The sequence below is a fragment of the Malus sylvestris genome, chromosome 12 (assembly GCF_916048215.2).
Source record: "Malus sylvestris chromosome 12, drMalSylv7.2, whole genome shotgun sequence".
NCBI classification, from domain to species: domain Eukaryota; kingdom Viridiplantae; phylum Streptophyta; class Magnoliopsida; order Rosales; family Rosaceae; genus Malus; species Malus sylvestris.
Genome location: NC_062271.1, coordinates 27,485,105 through 27,505,963, shown reverse-complemented (window position 1 = coordinate 27,505,963; position 20,859 = coordinate 27,485,105).

Genomic DNA, 20,859 nt, shown 5'->3' with positions numbered 1-20,859 from the left:
CTCTCGTTGTAAAAAAAAAAGAAAAGAAATGATACTCTCTTTTTTTAAGTAAAAAGAAAAAGAAATTTTTCTTAGATACTTCGGGATCATGCCTGATTTTACTTGAACTTTAAATAACTAGTCGCTTTTAATATAAATTAGTGTAGATTATCGTTTGTATTAAAATAAACTTTGAACAATTTAACCATAATTATTCACATAGCTGTTTTGATTTTGCTACACAACTGTTATCAGATTATCAATGAATATTATAGAGGGTAGTGCTAACTAGAAATCCATTTTTCTCTCTAATTTCTCTCAATTCTCGTAAATTCCTCTCAATTTTCGGTTCTCGCACATCCCACTATTCTATTATGCATTCAGCAAAAATTGAATTGATCAATTGTTCACATTCGCAGTTCAACAACAAATGATATAATAATCCATTAGCTTAAACCTACATAAAGGCATCAACAGAAGAAGTGTGGTTAGTCTTTGCGTTTAAATCTCGCCTAAACCAAATCTAAAGTTTTCTATGCAGAAACAAAAGCCATAAAGGGAAAGTGATTAGCTCTTAAGTGCGATTAAGACCTATGATACTACGTTTATTAATATTCCCTACTTTACTTTGAAGCTAAGCAAATAATATAAGGGCTAAATTTCCGTACTTAGAGCAGTGTGATTTCTTGTGCAATTATAAGTCGACACTACAAACAAAAAATCTCTTTCTAGATGAAATAATTTTGTTAGGCAAAATAAAATTTTGTTGCCTATTCATATGACGAAAAATGTCGTCGGGCAATGTCAGTCGCTCAAATGCTTGCTCAACAAATTATATAACTCTGTTGAGCGAATAGTCTTTGCCCAACGATTAAAAATTTGCCCGTCGAAATATATTCGTTAGGCAAATATTTTTGAAAAAACCAAAGTGTTGACTATGTTTGTCCTACCAATTATTTCATTTCATCAAATAAAGTTACTTTGGCCAACAAAATATAGTTCGCTGGGCAAATGGTAATTTCTGGTACTGCGAATTTTCTTCTATGTAGTTTAAATTCGTTTGGATAAAAGAAAACAATTTCAAGGTCTAATTCATTTTGGGTCGATCTTTCCCAAAATGAGAAATTAATCAACTTATTTTTTAAGTCAAAGTTGAAAGCAGACTTGAATTTTGTTAAATTGACTGAAGCAATGTGCTCTTTCTTTGCACTCAAGTTTGAAACCTTGCTCCCGTTTAATGTCAACTATATAAAATCAAAGTTTGAAAAGTAGAACTATTAGTTACAGCAACATCTAAGAAAACAAAAAATTTATCAAAATTTACCTTACTTTTGATTTCTATGAAAATGGCAAAATGGTAAGTTTGGCTTGTTTGGAAGCAAAAAATTGGTCTTGTTGTAAGTTTGTATCCAAATGATGAACTGAAATCGGTTCACTCCTCCTGACTGAATTCTACTCCACTTCAGAATGTATCTGACCATGTATGCATTCTCATATTGGAGTTAAGTACAATTAATCAGTTACACTCTTAACTGTTGTGGTCAATTATGTCCTTTCCCTTAAGGCCCACCACATGAATGATGGAGATTACTAGATTAGAGACCATATATGCTTAATCTCTTCCAAAACTTTTGCAATGTTACTCACCCTGATTGCCATACAAAAATGGACCTGCCATACAAAAATGAACCTGCAGCTTATCCCTTGTATTGTATGGCACTCAAGATTTTCATATTGTGTTTGTCATGTTAGTGTTGTTTTCTTGTCATATATGTTATCTTAACGAGTCGTGTCGTTTCAAATCTCATTATCTTAACGGGTTATTTTCAAGTTTCAAGTGCCTGAAAACGATCCGATTCTTTATTGGATCATTTCGTTTCATGTTGGGTTAAGGGGTCATGCAAGAAATTGTCATGCATAATGTCTAAATCTGGAAAACAATATCTTATCGGTTTCTTAACGGGTGACTCGATAACGACTCGACTCGTTAACGAGTTATTAACAGGCGACCCAATAACAACCCGAATCGTTAATGGATTGATCAAAAATCTGTAATTTTTGTGTCGGGTTATTGGGTTGTGCTAAAAATTACCAGGTCATCTCATTAACTTATAAATCTTTTACTTCAAGCAAGAATAAGCTACTTGTACTGCATTTACTGATTACCTTGTTAACCACTTATTTAACAGAAGTGAACTCCATTTGTATATGTGAAATTCACATGGAATAGAGAGGTGGTCAGAAATGTGATCAAAATAGCATCACTCTTCAAGCAAATAATTTGTAGCTCGGTCAGTAAGAGCATTCCTTTATGTACGTACACTCCAATAATTTAGAAGATAAATTGAAACCAACCTCAAAACGAAATAAATAAATAACCATTTTCTTGCATGGTCATCCATAATGCATGCATCTGATCCGAATACTACTATTTGTACTGTCCTCCTCAATAGTCATTAGTCAGTAATGAAAAATAATAGCAACCAGATTTGAAAATGAAATTTGAAGGTTGGGAGGGGATTCTCTGGCGATTTTGGATATTTATGAGATATGAAATCGCGCATGAGGAGGATGTGGTCGGGGGGGGCGTAAAAAAAAATAGCCCCACTGCCACAGAATTGTAAGCCAACTTGGTCTTACAAGAAACAGCCGCACATCATGTGCCTCAGGGACCCTACAAATATTCCAAGGGCACTGACCCTCCAACGAGTCCAAACCCTAATCTCAAATGCATGCATGTGCGTCCAGAACAAAACTTCACATGCTATTTTAAGCAAATGGGACATGCCCTATAATTAAAGTGTGGAGCTAAAAATAATCACAAGGCGACACGTGGATTTTTGGGTAAAAAAGGACAAAAATACCCTTGAGGCATACCGAGATTCTTATGCGCGAGTGGCGGACAATCATTCTCAACCAAATCAAAAGTGCCCAAAATAGGTAACAATTTAAAGCATGTTTCATAAAATCCTTTCTATAAGGTAATTCCTAAAACCTAATTTATTCTATATATTATTATTTATCTAATCAATTAGCTAAATAATATTTTTCTTTTGTTGATGCACAAAATCAGTGAGGACTTTGGTACAACAGAAAATGTTAAGTTTGTGACCTTTACTAGATTGCTCCGGTCACTAGTGTGAATAAATATGTAAATGGATAGGGACATGGAAGTAAACACAAGATGTACGTGGTTCACCCAGATTAGTTACGTCCACGGAGTAGAGGAGTTCTCATTAATTGTGAAGGGTTTACACAAGTACATAGGTTTAAGCTCTCATTTAGTGAGTACTAGTGAATGATTTAGTACAAATGACATTAGGAAATATTGTGAGAGAATGATCTCTATTTATAGAAGAGAGTTTCTAGTTTCATTCTGACATTGACACATGTCGTATTGTGATTGGCTTCTGATGTTGATACATGTCGCGCTATGATTGGCTTCTGATGTCGACACGTGTCGCGCTGTGATTGGCCTATTGGTTGGAGGGAAACTCTTCTCGGTCCTTGACGGTATAACGTTGACCGGTACTCAGTAGTTTCGGGATTGGTCAAGTATGGTACAAACATCTTTCATATTCCCTAAAAATTGATTAATTAAGGGATTAATTACCTAATCAATCCCTTAATTATCAATTAAAACACCCATTCACACCTAAAAATACTAAAGGGCCGGCTATCCCCATTCAAAACCTAATCCATCACTTTTTCTACCTTTTTTCACCATTTCTTCCCTTTTATTAGCCAATTAATTCCATAACTACCAAAACATTTCCTTTTATGTTTAATTAGCCAATTAATTGACTAATTAAACCAAAATAAAACCTAAAAACCCTACTTAGTGGCCGGCCACATTTCCTCTCTAAAGTGAACCAACCTAGCCCTATAAATAGGCTCCTATTTTCACCAAATATTCATTCTAATTCTCTCAAAAAATCCCAAATACTCTAAACACTGTTTCTCTCTAAAATTCTAACTTTGGCATTGGAGGTTCTTCGGCCAAAGCCCCCCCATTCATCGTAGGCGCGTGAGGCTTTTGGCCTTAACCTAAGATGCTAGTTGTTTTGTAGGTGCAAAATCGTCCAAGATCGAGGAGGAGAAAATTTGCATCCACATAAAGGGCACTTAAAAAATATTGATCCACAAGCATTCAAATTTTAGTATGGGAGATTGAATTTCTTTTTTAGGAAACATCGACGATATAAGGAAAATTTTATTGTTATAAAAAAAAAGGTTATACTTACTAAGGAGGACATAAATCTTATCCATTAAAAGACAAGAAAAAAATATATGAAATTATAAAAGATAGTAATTTCTAAGAAAACAAATGGCGACACCCCCTAGGCTTGCCATAGAAGATAGTAATTCCTAAGTAAACAAATGGTACTTTACTTTCTTTGAACCCCAAGAAGTGCTTAACCACAATTTACGATCCCTTGAAGTAGAACCCAAATAAAAAATACTTGTATCCCTTATTGATAAATTGACCAGGGCACTAACTATAGTTATAGAAGAACTTTGTAAATTATGCAAAGTGACCTTATCACCCGCATACATTACATGAGAAGGAGAAATACAACCTCTTGGAGCATAAATTGACTTAGTGAGCCGAGCTAATTAAAACGGAAAATTTAGTAGACCTTAAAAAAGTGGATGTGGAGCAAACAATAATCCGAAAATCCTGAAGCTGACACGTGAACTTTTACTTGCTAAAGACGAGAATGCGCCTATTAAATTGGTAAGGCCCACATTTAATCCACACAGTTCAACATCTTAAAAGGCTTAAGCATCTGATTACAACCTCATTAAGCTCTTCTAGCAAGGAGAAAAGTCAAAGGTATTAAAGATATGATTAATAATTTAATTACTAAATCTTATCTTTATGCTTAAGATTAACTCCATCAAACACGGAATCACAATCATATTCCAATCAGGGATGTTACAAGATAATCCCAAGATATTATTATCTTTGGAATGTTTCTTTCCTCATCCATCCTATGGATGACTGACCTTGGCCAATCGAATGCCGCACATATCAATGAAAACCATACACATGTGGTCGACCCTATGCTCTATAATTACCTCATTCTTCACCAAATTTGGTAAGCTCTTGTTACGCAATCAAGTCCTAAACTCTATCTTTTTAGAGAAACTGACTTTGGAATCGGAGATTCATTGGCAAAAAACACACCCCTGCCTCGTGGGCACGTGTAGCTTTAGTCTTTGGTCAAAAGTATTTACTTGTTTTGTAGGTACAAATTCGTTAAAATTGCAGCCGTTGATTTTTGCTACCATAGTAGACATCAGTCCACAAGAAAAGTGGAGAAACCAAAATTATAAAGCACTCGCAAAAAAAAAGACCAATATAAAGTATCAAAAGCCTCAACTATATCAACTTTAAGTCCAATATTTTACAACTACGAGTTTTTTTATCAAGCACATGAAAGCACCTGGGAACAAGGCCAGTGCAACCTGTGATACGTCGGCTAGAAATAAAAGAAGCTTGCCATAAAATATTTATATAAACATTGTGGTCTAGAACAAGGTTTTATAGGGCATGTCCTATCACCAAATGTCACTCTTAGGGCTGGTTTGGTATTGTCGTGTTTTGAAAAAAAACTGCTTCTGCTGTACTGTGAGAATAAGCAGCTGTGAAATAAAGCAGCAGAGTGTTTGAAAAACTTTTTGTAAAAATGCTTTTGAAAAAAAAAAAGTAGTATTATAATGTTTGGTAAACTTTTATGTAAAACAGATGTGAAAAAAAACTAGTTTTTCAAAGTTGGGTTTTGCAACTTCTTGTTTTTGGCTTTTTTTCATCCAAAACTGTGAAAAAAAACTGAAGTTGAATGTTTACCTTTTTTTTATACCAGTTTTTTTCAGAATTACCTCAGTACCAAACTAGGTCTTAGGCATTTCAAATTCCTATTTGGGAGACCTTATCAAGTTTGGCTACGTCATTCGGGACAGGTGTCAGGTTGTGAATGGAGACATGAGGGGGGAGATGGCTGAGTGGCATCCCTATCAAGTTGTCTGTATAGAGATCGAAAGGGTTTTCCGAATCAAGGACCACATATTTTGTGTTTTTGTAAGCTTTGCCAATGCATGCTATGTACGTTTTACGGATCCACATTATTTGTGTGCTTTTTGTTCCCCCATTTATTTCTTCATATCAAACACACACCATATACTCACATGCTTCCATGTGCCTTCTTTTAAAACCTATCCTTTCTTTCCTTTTGTTATTTTCGTTATTATTTTGAGTCATATGGGTCTACCACACGAGATATACATGAAATAGTTGCACATCTTTTCGTACGTGAAAACTACGTTACGAGGAACAGACAAAGAAACTGAAAAATGGAAAATGCAATGTGAGTAGCTTAAGTTTGATAATTATTTCGTTTTCACTTTTAAAAAATCAAAAGACTGAGAACTTATTTGGTATCTGTTTGAGTTTACAAAATTTGGCTTCATTTTGATTTTGACTTATTTAATTTTTTTTTTAAATGATAACTAAAATAGTTATCAAATGGACTATTAGTTTATAGTTCTAGTGTGGATTATTTAGCACCTCCTCACAATTCCAACTCTTGCACGTCCTCTTGATTCCCTAAATTTAAAAGTGAAACATTAAAGTATACTTTATGATACGAATATAACACTCCGAAACAAAGTGGCATAGTCACATTGATTTGAACGGAAGTGCTTCTCTTTATGCACCCGAGTTTAGATCCTCTCCTCCTTCCACTTAGAATAGTTTAGAATATCGCTTGTATCAAAACAAATAGTATAACCCTCACCTAAATTCAATTTATTCTCGTCTTCCTCTAGCTAGTTTGCATCACTGCAATTCATTAAGACTTTAAGATATATCTCATCCCATATTTTTGTTTTTGTTTTTTTTTTTGGAAACTATCTTGTTGATGCACAAAACCGGAGGGGTCTTGGAACAACGTAAATCCGACCATGAATTTGCAAGAAAGTAAATAACACAAGATGTATCGTAGTTCACCCCAATGTTTGGACTACGTCCACACTGATATTGTATTTCTCTGTTTGTGAGAGGATGAGAGGGTGAGCGCTTTTAAGGGTGAGAGAGCTCTTTCCCATGGCCTAATAATTGGCCTCCTCCAATGAGGAGAGTGAGGGGTCATTTTATAAAATAAGGGCTCCTCACCTATTACATATTTGCCCCTTTATTTATTACATAATTACATTTGAGTCCCCAAGTATTTATACTAGATCTAAATACGGAGGCCCTAAGTATGGTACAAACAGTAGTCCCCCAAGTCTTCAGTCAAGAGAGTCTTTTGGCTGGAGATTTCAAATTCAGTCCATGTGTGAGCCGAAGTAACTAGATGTCGTCTTGACCTGATACTTGATATGAAGCGGTGCTCAAAGTAAAATGATGCTCAACTAGAAGTAGCATATGTTGTGAGACTGCTCGGTTTGTGGCTTATGTTGCCTTGGTTGGCTCGGCTTATGGCGTTGAATGTGAGGGAGTCCCTTTTATAGAATAAGAGCTCGCTCATCAATACATGAATGATGGGTTAGAGTTGATGCTCACGGCAAGACGGTTGCTCAGCTGGCGACGATGCTCTCTAATGATGGTGAGGGAGTCCATTTTATAGAATAAAGGCTCGCTCCTCAATACATAAGTGATGGGTTATGAGTGATGCTTGCAGCGAAGCGGTTGCTCAGCTGGCGACGATGCTCTCTAATGAAGGTGAGGGAGTCCTTTTTATAAAATAAGGGCTTGCTCTTCAGTACATAAATAATGGGCTAAGTCCCCCAAGTATTTTTCATGAGGCCCAATATATGGTACATAATGTAGTCCCCTAAGTCTTCGGTCAATAGAGTCTGTTAGCTGGAGACTTCAAATTGAATCCATGTATGGGCCGAAGTGGCGGTTGTTCGGATGCGGTATTTGTATACCCTGCACTGAAGCTTTGTAGGTGAGGCTTTACAAGTGAAGTTTTGAAGCTGGAGCTTTTGTAAATGAAGCTTTTTGAAGCTGGAGCTCTGTAAATGAGGTTTTCGAAGCTGTTTGACATGAGTGATGCTCATGGATGTTGACATGAGTGATGCTCATGAATGTTGACATGAATGATGGTCATGAATGTTTATGTATAATTGACATGAGTGATGCTCATGAATGTTTATGTATGATTGACATGAGTGATGCTCATGTATAATTTTGGAGTACTGGACGTACTTTTGATCAACCCGTTGGTGATAATAGCAGCACGTTGCCGAATAATTTTGGAGTACTGGGCGTACTTTTGATCACCTGGTTGGTGATAATAGCGGCAGGCTGCCGAATAATTTTGGAGTACTGGGCGTACTTTTGATCACCTGGTTGGTGATAATAGCGGCAGACTGCCGAATAATTTTTTGTAGCATTGGGCGTACTTTTGATCACCTGGTTGGTGATAATAGATGGCCTGGCTCTTTTGGACATATGGGCCTTGGCTCTCCACATAACATTCCAGCCCATTATTTTGGGCTTGCCTTTTTTTTTTCTTTTCATTTTTTTTACGATTACCTTCTAATGGGGGTGTATATAGATGTCTCTGAAAGATAAGAAAAATAAATTACATCATTCAAAAAAGAACTGCTGGGACTTGGCGACATCAAGATTTCTTCCTTCACATCAACCTCAGCGGTCCAGCTGTTGGAGGAAACCTTCACGTGAAGGCAAGTTTGGTCAGCAGGTATGGTCTCTTATACCTTGATACTTTTGCATGTTCTCCAGATAGGTTTTTCAAAATGGGAATATGCATGATGAAAGGTCAGTATACAACATGAGATCTAAACACCAGCTAGTGTACTCCAACTGTAAAAGGTCAATATACTTATCCAAGTGCTTTCCTCTTTTTTCTTTATTCCACTTTTGCTTTCTTAGAAAATGATTTGCTACCACCCTGTAAAGAAGATGCAGGGAATGGGTCGCGACTGAGCACTTCTGAGTGGTACTGCAACCCATAGAACCTCCTAGTCGAGCTCTCAATTGCAGCCATCGATGCAGCAGAATAGGGCAGCGATGAATTGATAGGTGACAAAGCGTTGTTGGCAACCCCTTCTTTGGCAAATATTGGAGCTTATCACACTCTCTGATGACCAATTTGTGAAGCAAGGAGAGATTTCCGAGCACCTCCGATATGGATCCAAGATCTGGGAGTCTTTGGATGATGAGGGATGTTATATTGTTGGGAATAAGGTACTATTTTGAGAAGGATACAAGGCCAGGAAATCCATCGACAGTGAGATCATGAAGAGAGTGGAGTTTGTGAAGCCTCCATTCATCTCAATCTCTCTTGCTTTTCCGAACTTCCTCTTCCCCTTTCTCTCTCTCTCTCACTATCTTTAATTTTCTACCATTAGCAGCCTCTGAAAAGCAAGGGAAATCGTGGCAAGAAAAAGTCAAGAATACAGCCAATAAAATTGAGAAAACATCAGAAAGCACCAGAGTTCATCTTCCCATCGCCGTGGCCGACTTGCTATTCCCCAAGTTCTTAGAGACAACTCTAAATCCCGCCAGAAAGTCCCCCTATTTGTCATTTTTGGGCGAATACATAGAGAATATCGGCATCACCGGTGACGTCGTCGGTGAATATAAAGAAGATTTCACCTTCTCAGTAGACTTTCTGGAAACCTTCGAGTACAGAGGTTTGATCAGATTAAGGTATTTCTGCAAAACATCCTTGGAAAATCTCTCTGTTTTCGGGTCTTCCAGCCTCAGATTCTGCCATCCGATTCCACTTCTCCTGGAGCTGTTTTCTCGGGTGAGCTTAAGTGGGTTTTGAGCAGTCCGCCAATTAAGGCATTCAGATCTCAGACGAGTATGCAGGAAAAATGCGTGCTCTGTTGCAGGATCGGAGTGAACTCCCCAATTCCCGAGAGGAATCGACGATTTCTGAGCAATATCCAAACGGGAAGACCAATTCCATGGATTTGAATTCTAGGAAAAGGAAGTCATTCGCACAACCAAAACCCACAGCTCCACCGCTATCGTCGTCGCCACTGAGGGCGAGTAGGGCCGACTCGTGGGACTCGGGCGAGTCACGAAGGCGGAGCATGGACACAAGTGAGCCCACCGGGTCAGAGAGCTAGCGCCGACATCGCTGCGAGGTCTTTATGAGGCGCCGAATTTCCTGGGCGTCCTAGAGCTTGGAATCTTGGTCGTTTAGTGGGGTGGGTGGTCAAGTAAGAAAGAACAGAGAGGAAAAAATATATGAGTGGGGAAATTTAGAGGCTGAGAAGCGCTCCGAGGAGAGAGAGTGAAAAGATGTCTCAGAGAGAGAGATTATGAGTAAAGAGGGAGTCTGCGAAGGTTTTCTGGAAAAGCCTTGGTTTTTTGGGTTTCTGCATATTCACGGTGGAGGTTGTGAAGTTTCCATGGTGGCGAGATGAAAAAATAAAAGAGAACTGACATAGCTTTTCGTGTCGTTTCCCACAAACGACGCCAAATGTTGATGCACAAAACTGGAGGGGTCTTGAAACAACGTAAATCCGACCGTGAATCTGCAAGAAAATAAATAACACAAGATGTATCGTGGTTCACCCCAATGTTTGGGCTACGTCCACACTGATATTGTATTTCTCTGTTTGTGAGAGGATGAGAGGGTGAGCGCTTCTGAGAGTGAGAGAGCTCTTTCCCATGGCCTAAGAATTGGCCTCCCCCAATGAGAAGAGTGAGGGGTCCTTTTATAGAATAAGGGCTCCTCACTTATTACATATTTGCCCATTCATTTATTACATAATTACATTTAAGTTCCCGAGTATTTATACGAGATCTAAATACGGAGACCCTAAGTATGGTACAAATATATCTCATCCCAGATTGTGCAAATATATATATATATATATATATATATATATATATATATGACTAAAAGAGAATGTACGAATGGAAAAATGTGCTATTGATAAGAGATATAATATCAAACGTGTAATTTTATGATAGCTAGTCTCTCAAATGGTCCAAAGAAATTTAAGCTCAGGAGGGTGTGCGGAGGTTCGAGAAATGGAGTAGGATTTTCTCCCCTTCTATTCTCATCCCTTTTCCTCCCCTCCTCTCACATATTGTTTTTTTGTCTGATTGTCTCTATAAAAAATTTAATATAAGATGTTGGCGTGGTTAAACCGTAACCGTTCAAATAGGAGATGAGGGAATGAGAGAGAGATTAGGATGGAAGATAATCCTCCTCGCCGAGAAATAGCCTTCAAATTCGGGTTTTCCGTTTAAATTGCTACACCTGTTCCAACTTGGCATGCAACATGTCGTTTTCTGGTTTGGGTACCTTATTCTGACATGGATAGTGAATGTGCCAAGTGACATGTCACCATTGGACCAAATCATCAAATAATGCCCGCATATTCTTGTACATTATTTTTCTCATATTCTTCATCCTTCTGGTTTCTATCGATTGATCGACAGATTTTGATCAGGTCACATATTTGACATATACATATCCCTTCAATTTCATAACATTTGATATTTACTTTTCACAAATGTAATTTTTGTCATGTTTTTCGTAAGTTAATTTTGTTGTAGATTGCAGAGTTAAGCTATTTTAAACTACATGAAAGTTTAAATAGTAATATCGCTTGTAATAATATTAAAAAATAACTATGTAAGAAAGTTTAAATTCATTCCATTCATGAGATTGTCCTCAATTTTCAACATTAACCATATAATGTGATGAGATTATCGTCGTGTGTTTATTTCTTCAAAAAATTTAATATATAGCTCCATGTGTTTTTCGTGCATAAGCAAAATGATAGATAGTGTTCCATTTTCATTGGTTAGAGCAGTCAAATTATTGTTCTATGTATTTGTGTTGATTCATCTCCTCTTGTTCGTCTTGGTTTATATGAAAACTCACATTTGTAGATTTTCTAACACCAACAAGCATGTGTTTCTCTTCCTTTTTGCTCACACCAAAGTGTTACACACAATGCCTTCACCTACTAAATTCCTACTTAACTCTCAAATGTTTTTTTTAATACAAATGATGTTCTGTTTTTAATTCAACTCTACTGCGAGAGAAGAATTTAAACCCGAATGTATAGAATACAAAACTTGCGTTCTAGCTAATATGACGATGCCCACCCTTAAGTTAAACCTAATTGCAATTTGTCCACACAAGAGAAAGAGAACATATAAGTAAGCTAGGGATTTGCCAACACCACGTAAGTGAGCTTAGACGACAAATTAGAGGAAGCACTTTGGAGTTGTCAAAGTCCAACAACCACCCAATAAAGAAAGGCCCCGACAACATTTGTCGCTCTTGGAGTTTTGCCCCAAAGCCAAAATGTGTGTCAAACAAGCCTTTGTTTGGCAGGGGACCCTGCAGCTGCAGGTGCACTGCAGCCACTTTGTTTTGTGGTGCTCTCCGCAAAATTAGACAATTGGCAACTCGTGGCACAACCTATGAGCACACACATGCATTTCCATCTCTAATCTTCTGATTCCTTATATTGTGACAAAGTTGACTATTAATATCAATTATCACATTATCGCATGAGGTTTAATATCTTAGTGAATATAATATTGGATTTTTGTACTTGCATTCTGGATTCAAATTTCTTTATCTTCTTAATTATTGTAATAATTTTAAACTTTTTTTCCTTCTTTTAATAATTTTTTTCTAACAAAAAATATTATCTACGTTAAAGAAATTCTCTTAATAATATTAAAATTTTAAAAATATATATCACATTACCAAAGTTTCTGGGGACCCTTTTGTTATTTTGCCGCATGTGGGTTCTTGGTGGCAAAAGAAAAGGACCTCTAGGGTTTTGCTGTGCTCTGATGCTTCACTTGTTCCCAACCATTAATTGCTGATTTAGGACTTGGTTGGCATTTCAGATTAAAAAAGGGTCTTGGTTGGCATAAGGACTCAAAAGGTAAATGTTATTAATCACTAGTGATACGGCAAAAATCGGAGGAAAGGACAAAAGAAAGAGCAATGCCCACATTAAGCACCAGTTTGGGGTTGAGGTGATTTAAAAAAAAGCTCTTATGAAAAAAAGCTGGGAGTGTTTTTGGTGTTTGGTAAACTTAAAAAAAATGGCTTATTTTGGAAGCTGCTGTGAGAATAAGCTGAAATCAAAGGAAAAAGCTGAAGCTGCAATTTGTAGCTTTGGAAAACTGGCTTTTTTTCAAAGCACACAGAACTACAGTGCTCCTTTAATGAAAAGACCCACTATCAGACTGCTTTTTTTTCCAAAAGCACTTTTACAAAAAAGTTTACCAAACACTCTGCTGATTTATTTCACAGCCGCTTATTCTCACAGAACAGCCGCTTATTCTCACAGCAGCTTTTTTTCAAAGCACAGCAATACCAAACCAGCCTAAATCAATTGAGTCATCATGGTAGAGAAGAAAATCGGCGCATGTACCACACTCGAGCTTCGGATCAATGTCCCCAGAAGCAAGAAGTATGCACGCGTGTTTCAACCTCCTAAACTATTGTTAGTGGCGGGTTCAAGAAACTTTCGTGTTAGAAAAGATGTCTAAACACCACTTTTTCCATATAAGCCTAACAATCCTAATAACTCACGCAACTCCACCCAGCCCCTCCCTCCTCTTGAATTACTTAACCCTTTCAAGACTTTTGTGAAACATCCTGCCCTCATGGCAGGAGCAATAAAAGAGAGCTTCCATGAAATTTAAGGAACATCATAGGTAGCAAAAAGGGTTGTCTCGTCACCAAAATCAATAAAATTTTATATTTGTATATGCTATCTATAGATTTTTCCTTTAAAACATTGCAGGTTCTGGCTTTATTCAAAGAAGGTAATCTTGCCACTCAATCATACGCCTAGATAGGCTGCGTATCCATACTAGGAGCTTTCGCGACGAGATAGTCCCAGCAATGGTCTCTCTTTTAAGAAGAATATCATGTGTATAATTGACGGAATTGAATTATCAAGGTATATATACTCGAGTGTGCTCCAAGGTCAATTGGAGAAAGTTTTACTCACCCCATATCTTGAAGGAAGTTAAGACGAAGTTAGAAAAAGGCATGAGGTTTTCCAATGCTACCATTTCCCTTAGAGAAATAAAGTGAACAATTCAGAAAGCTCTTTTGATATATTTCAGATGTTGTTTATGCGCAGTATTACTGAAACTTATAGGTCTACAGGGGCAACTTGTTTAGATTTCTAAATTTTCGGCCTTTAACAGATGTTCGTTAATGTTGTACTGGCAATATTACTGCTATACTGTTGACTTTTTTAGCCTTTTGTTTTACTTCTTGATTAATGTTTTGTTAGTCGATTTTCATAAACTTGTACAAAAGGGAGAAAACGAAGTCTTTCAAAGCCAGTGAACGTTGTTGTTTTAGTGTTACCATGTTCCATTGTGGATTAGTATGTCCATGGAGCATATGCGAATTAGGCCAGTTGATCAGAGGATTGTGCTCTCCCTTTACACTCAAGTTTGAATTTTCTTAATTACCGTAGAGATGAAAGGTTTTGTATAACCTTGTGTATCAGATTTTCTACAGGTTGTTCCAAAGTCGAAGGTTTCAATTTCTACATTCTACTAAAACACGGGCCCTAAATACTGTTTAAGGTAGGGATCTTGGGATCACAAGTTCAACTCAAGGTGTTAACATCATCACATACAACCAATCAATTTAACGTCAGCATCAATTAAGACCTTGACTACTTTCCCTCGCCAAAGATGTTGCCATGAGGAGAAATGGTCTGGATTCATATAAATCATCACCTAGAAACTCCTTCAGAGACTGATTGACTTTAACTAATTAAGATGAAAAATGGGTGTATGCATCTGTAATTCTCGCCTCCAAACTTTTTAATCTGTTGGACGCTTACTAGTTGCAAAGACACATGAGTTGGTTTTGTCAAAATTGCATTTCTTGAATTCATTTCATGCACATTCTTGCATTCCAAAAATGGCGAAAACGTTAACTATTACATTTTTCAAACTCCAGATTAATACAATGTATTTTTTTCTTAATCTGACTTTCCATTGCCCTATGCATATGGAAAAGGAGTCTTTAATTACCATTCATTACTAAGAGGATAGGAATGGTCTGGATTAACATGATCATCAAAAACCTATGTGGGATTTGATATCAAGACTCAATCAAGCTAATCAAAATTATTTAAGTGATTTTCATTTCATAAGAAAAAGGGCGAGCCTTGGCGCAACGGAAAATTTACTCTTTTGTGACCGAAATGTCACGGGTTTGAGTCGTGAAAACATTCTTTTTGCAAAGCAAGGGTAAGGCTGCCTACGATGGACATTCACTCCCAACCCTCACAAAGCAGGGCACCTTGTTGGCTTGTGTTCGCCATTTTTTTCATTTCATATGAAAGGATAGGCATAAAAAAAGACTAGAATCTTAGGGTGTCTTTCCAGTATTCTATACATATCAAATTCATTATGTAATTAAGTTTTAATAAATTCATATGATCATCAAATTACTCGATGTCACCAGTTAAGTCCCATCAATTTCGTCCCGATACCATGTAACATAATAAGTTCCAATAAATCCACGAATTAAACTCAAGGGTCTCAGCCTATATATATACAAACATGCATTTTTTTGTTTACGTCCTACTGTTGGTTTTTTTTCTTTTCTTTTCAAAATGATCCCTTATCATATCCTATCAAAAATGCGTCCCTACGAAGTTGAAGTTCACGGTGTTAAAGTAACGGTAAGTGTAGTGTCCGGAAATGCTCGTTTGATTGATGAAAAAATATTATGGTTGAAGTCGCAGCAGCATAGTAACCGAGTTCTGGGGATTGAACTTAAGTTTTCTATCATACCTCTAAAACCCAAAATGTTGCTTGTTTGTACTGACAGTCGTTGCTTGATTATCCCAAGGCTTGATGAGTTGCTACTGCGTTCTTACCCAACAGATGTTTCTCAATCTGGACTCGGAAGGCTTCTTTCTGATCGGAGTGACTGTTTCGTCGGCACAAATATTAGTAGCTATGTTAGCTGTATTGGTACTTCTGCATCTGCAGTGACATATATGATAAAGAATACGGCAGTTGAATTGGGTTACTTGGCAGCTATGGTACTGAAGAAACCGAGTCTCCAAAAGAAAGGACTATATGAGTTGGCAGGTGAAATTGGTGTTGATGTTAAGCCATTGACTGGGGCTTTTCCCGACACGAATTCCGAAGTTTTTACCGAGGAAGAGATCAAGAATGCTGTTCATGATGTTCATGCTTCTTGTCTTGTTGCGAACAAGGTTCTGGGGATGCTTTAATTTTTTCATACTTGCTTTTTTTGCAAGATAATCTATCTGTATGCACCAGTCCTATTTCCAATAATCAGATCATGAGAAAAAGGAATAAGAACCTTTTGCATTGCTTTAATGCGGTTTTGTTTTATATATTCTCTCTCTTCTACAACTTATGATTTGTACTTTGGTTGGTTGCACTGGACTAAATTTAGAGATTAAGCTAGACTGGTTTAGATTACTAAATTGAAATAATTTAATGTAACGTTTTGTGCATTGTTGGATTAATAATAAAAATTAATCCATTTCTTGAATTCATTTTATGCACATTCTTTCTTGCATTCCAAAAATGGCGGAAAATGTTAATTATTACGTTTTTCAAACTCCAGATTAATAGTGTATTTTTTCTTAATCTGACTTTCCATTGCCCTATGCATATGGAGAGGGAGTCTTTAATTACCGTTCATCACCAAGAGGATAGGAATGGTCTGGATTAACATGATCATAAAAAACTTGTGTGGGATTTGATATCAAGACTCAATCAAGCTAATCAAAATTATCATTTCATACAAAAGAGGGTGAGTCATGGCGCAACGGAAAGTTTGTTCTTTTGTGACCGAAAGGTCACAGGTTTGAGTAGTGAAAACATCATTTTTGCAAAGTAAGGGTAAGACTGCGTATGATAGACGTTCATATGAAAGGATAGGCGCATAAAAAAAGACTGGAATTTTGAGTGTCTTTCCAGTATTCTGTACATATCAAATTCATTATGTAATTAAATTTTAATAAATCCATATGATCATCTAATTATTCTGCGTCACCAGTTTAAGTCCCATCAATTTCGCCCCATACCATGTAACAAAATAAGTTCCAATAAATCCACCAATTAAACTCAAGGGTCTCAGCCTAGCTATATATATACGAACATGCATCTTTTCTTAACGTCACTGTTGAATTTTTATTTTTTTTTGTTGTTTATTTCAAAATGATCCCTTATCGCATACTATCAAAAATGCGTCCATACGAAGTTCAAGTTCACGGAGTTAAGGTAACGGTAAGTGTAGCCGGGAAATGCTCGTTTGGTTGATGAGAAAATATTATGGTTGAAGTCGCAGCAGCAAAGGAACCGAGTTATGGGGATTGAACTCGAGTTTTCCATGTCTATAGCCAAAATGTTTCTTGTTTGTACCGACAGTCGTTGCTCGATTATCCCAAGGCTTGATGAGTTGCTCAATTATTCTTACCGAAAAGATGTTTCTCAATCTGGACTCGGAAGACTTCTTTTTTATCAGAGTAACTGCTTCGTGGGCATGAATATTAGTCGCTATATTAGCTGTTCTAGCACTTCTGCACTGACATGTATGATACAGAATACGGCAGTTGAGTTGGGTTACTTGGCGGCTATGGTACTGAAGAAACCGAATCTTGAAAGAAAAGGACTATATGAGTTGGCAGATGAAATTGGTGTTGATGTTAAGCCCTTGACTGGGGCCTTTCCCGACTTGAATTCCGAAGTTTTTAGCAAGGAAGAGATCAAGAATGCAGTTCATGATGTTTATGGTTCCTATCTTGTTGGGAACAAGATTTTGGGCATGCTTTAATTTTTCCATGCTTGCTTAGCAAGGTTATCTGTATGCACCAGTCCTATTTGCAATAATGAGATTATGATACAAGGGAATAAGAACCTTTGAGAGAGCTTTAATGGTTTTGTTTTATATATTTTCTAGCTCAACTTTTTTTTCGTTTTTTGGTCAAGGAAGAGAATTTATTCAAACAAACACAAAGTACACAAACTTACAACTGAACAAAGGCCCAACAACACTTATAAACAACCAAAAATTGCTTAAAAACAAAAAAAACATAAACATAACAAAGCCCAAGGGCCCAAAAATGAAAGAATATCCGATAAGCATCTACCACATTCTCTACCGCAGATCCGAGGAGCTTCCAACCAGCCGATTCTCCGACCACCGTCAATCATAGAGTCTTCCTCACTGATTATGTGAGATCTTCAGTTTTAAGCACTTCCGGTGGCACCGGTCCTAGCTTCGGCTGGGGTCGGTTGCTGGGTTGTCTTCTCCCTCTTCTCCTTCTGCTCTCCCTGCATGTACTGCTGGTTCTCCCAAATTTTCAATTCGGCCTATCCAATTCCTCAACCCCCGTAGGTTTTCCTCTTCCTGGCCCTTCCTTGCTTCGATTTTCAACCATGTTCTCTGTGGAGTTCGTGTGTAGAGTTCCAGTGTTCTCATTGGCTTGGGTGTTTCCAATACCACCACGTTCTCCTTGGTGTCTACCGTTTCCGGCAATGTTGCTCAGGAATTTTTCTGAGCTTCACACAGGTGGTTGACCTTTTTCATTTGGGTGCTGATTACCTCTTGCTTAGGGCTGTGCGCAGGAAATGAGTAGGCTTCTCCAACTTATGATTTGTACTGTTACATCTATTATTTTGTTTCGATAGCAAGTTCCAGCTCAACCAGTGTAGAACCCTTTCCTTTTGGGTGGGGTTTGAGGTAGATGCTCTGCGTCATACATCGTCAGTCATCCTAGTCGGACAACTTAATATCACTTAATCCACTATTTTATTTCATTTTTAAACAGAAGTTCTAGCAAAAGAAACAATACAGATCGATTGAGGCAGGGCTGAAATCACATTCAACACGGGATCAAAGATTTGTAGAAGTTCCAAAATTGAATGTTTTGGTTTTTACATGACATCAAAACATTGGTAATGTTTTAGGATTCATTTTTGGATCGTGCATTTGCAATATGAGGATTTGGGTTTTGTATATTTTGTATGGCATTCAGATTTTTGCTAGCTCTTCATAGTAATGATACTTTATACACGAAAAAAAGTTAAAAGAACTTTCGGAACATGATCCTTTACCAAGGAAACGTTGATCTCGTTTGGTAAGGCATGTTAAAAGTAAAGGTGAATGCTTTTTATATTTGTATTGGATTAGATATGAATGAAACTTCACCCTTCTAATCTGATCACTTTAGAGAGTATTGGAATTGATAATTTTGTTCTTGAGCAATATAATACCTACCATTAAGTTGCTCATAATCCCATCATTTTGGAATTCAAGTTTTTCATTTCTTGCTTGAATGCTTTGAAAATAGTATCTTCATGTGTCCCACTTGTGTAGTGAATTGATCAAATCACACTCATGTTTGTGCCAATACGATGGTGATGCCATGGTGAGAGAAAATATACTCGTAGTTGGTAGGGATACGTAAAATTCATTTCAAAACAATAAAACTTTGTGGTTGAAATTTTTATTTTTTGTAAGTATCTAACCACTTGTATTATAATATTTGGTGTATCAGATCGTGTTCCTAGTATATTGAAAATTTTCTCGACGAGAAGCTTGACTAAGGTAGTGAAGAAACCCAATTTCGTAAAATGTGGATTAGCGAAGTTGGCAAGTGAAGTTGGTTTTAATATTAAGCCAGCTGCTGCAGGCACAGCCCCAGGTGGAAGGAGATCAAATCTTCTACATCCAAAATAAGTGTGGCCTCTCTATGGTCCCAATAAGACACATTAAATTTATGGCAACAAAACTAAGAAAAGTTAGGATAATAAATACGTGTCAATCACTTATTGAGTCCACTGAGAGACCACACCCATTTTAGATGCAGAAGAATTGGTCTCAAGTGGAAGTTGCATTGTTCCTGATTGGAATGCCAAAGCTTTATCTGAGTAACTGATCAAGTATGCAATTCATGATGATTATGCTTCCCACCTTATTGGCAAGAAGCCCTAAAAGGCATGCTTTAATCAGTTCGCAGAGCTTTTAGGCATGAAAATGGGGGCTTATGTCTCTTTCTTTTCCAACAACACTACAATCATACCAATCATTCTTTTTTCTCCAACGATATTCAATGCTAAACTACTGTTTGTCTGCTTTTACACATGATTTTTCATGTAAATTTATAGCTAGCAAGTTCTTGACAAATAACTAAAGGTCAGTTTAAAATGAAAAATCATGATTAGTAAGGAAAAAGAAAAATAAATGAGTTTCTTAATTAAAAGATCGAGCTCACTTCTATCAAATTCGCATCATTATAGCAATAGTTTTATAGAAATAAAAATTTAAAGTGCAGATTCTTAAATAAAGGAATTAAACTCGCCTAAATTACTACATAAGGCCTAAGTTCAAATGTCACAATAGTTGTCCGATTCCAATAGGGCAACGAACAAAACATCCAAGACAGATGATCCCACTTTACTAGTTAGCTTTTAATTAGCTTTTGTGTAGTAATATTTCTCTCGGTCTCAAGTTTCAATCTCCTTTTACTATTCTCAAAATTGAAAGTTTCAATCTCCAAGTGACATTGATGCTAAAATTACTGACGACGGTTTAGTAATTGAGTGAGATACAGCTTAATTGGGGCAAGAAGATGGATTTTGTATCAGATCAAATGAGTTATGCTAGAGAGATTTAATTTGTAAACAAAATTTTGTAAACTAAATGATATGAAAGTTGATAATTAGATTATTATTTAAGCGTTGATAAACTTATTCATTTCTATTAATGACACATTATTTAATTTGTAAATTTCATTTACAAATTTAATCTTCCTAATATTATCTCAGATGAAACCACGACTACATTAACAGATGTACATGCTCATGCTGCTTTCCTATAT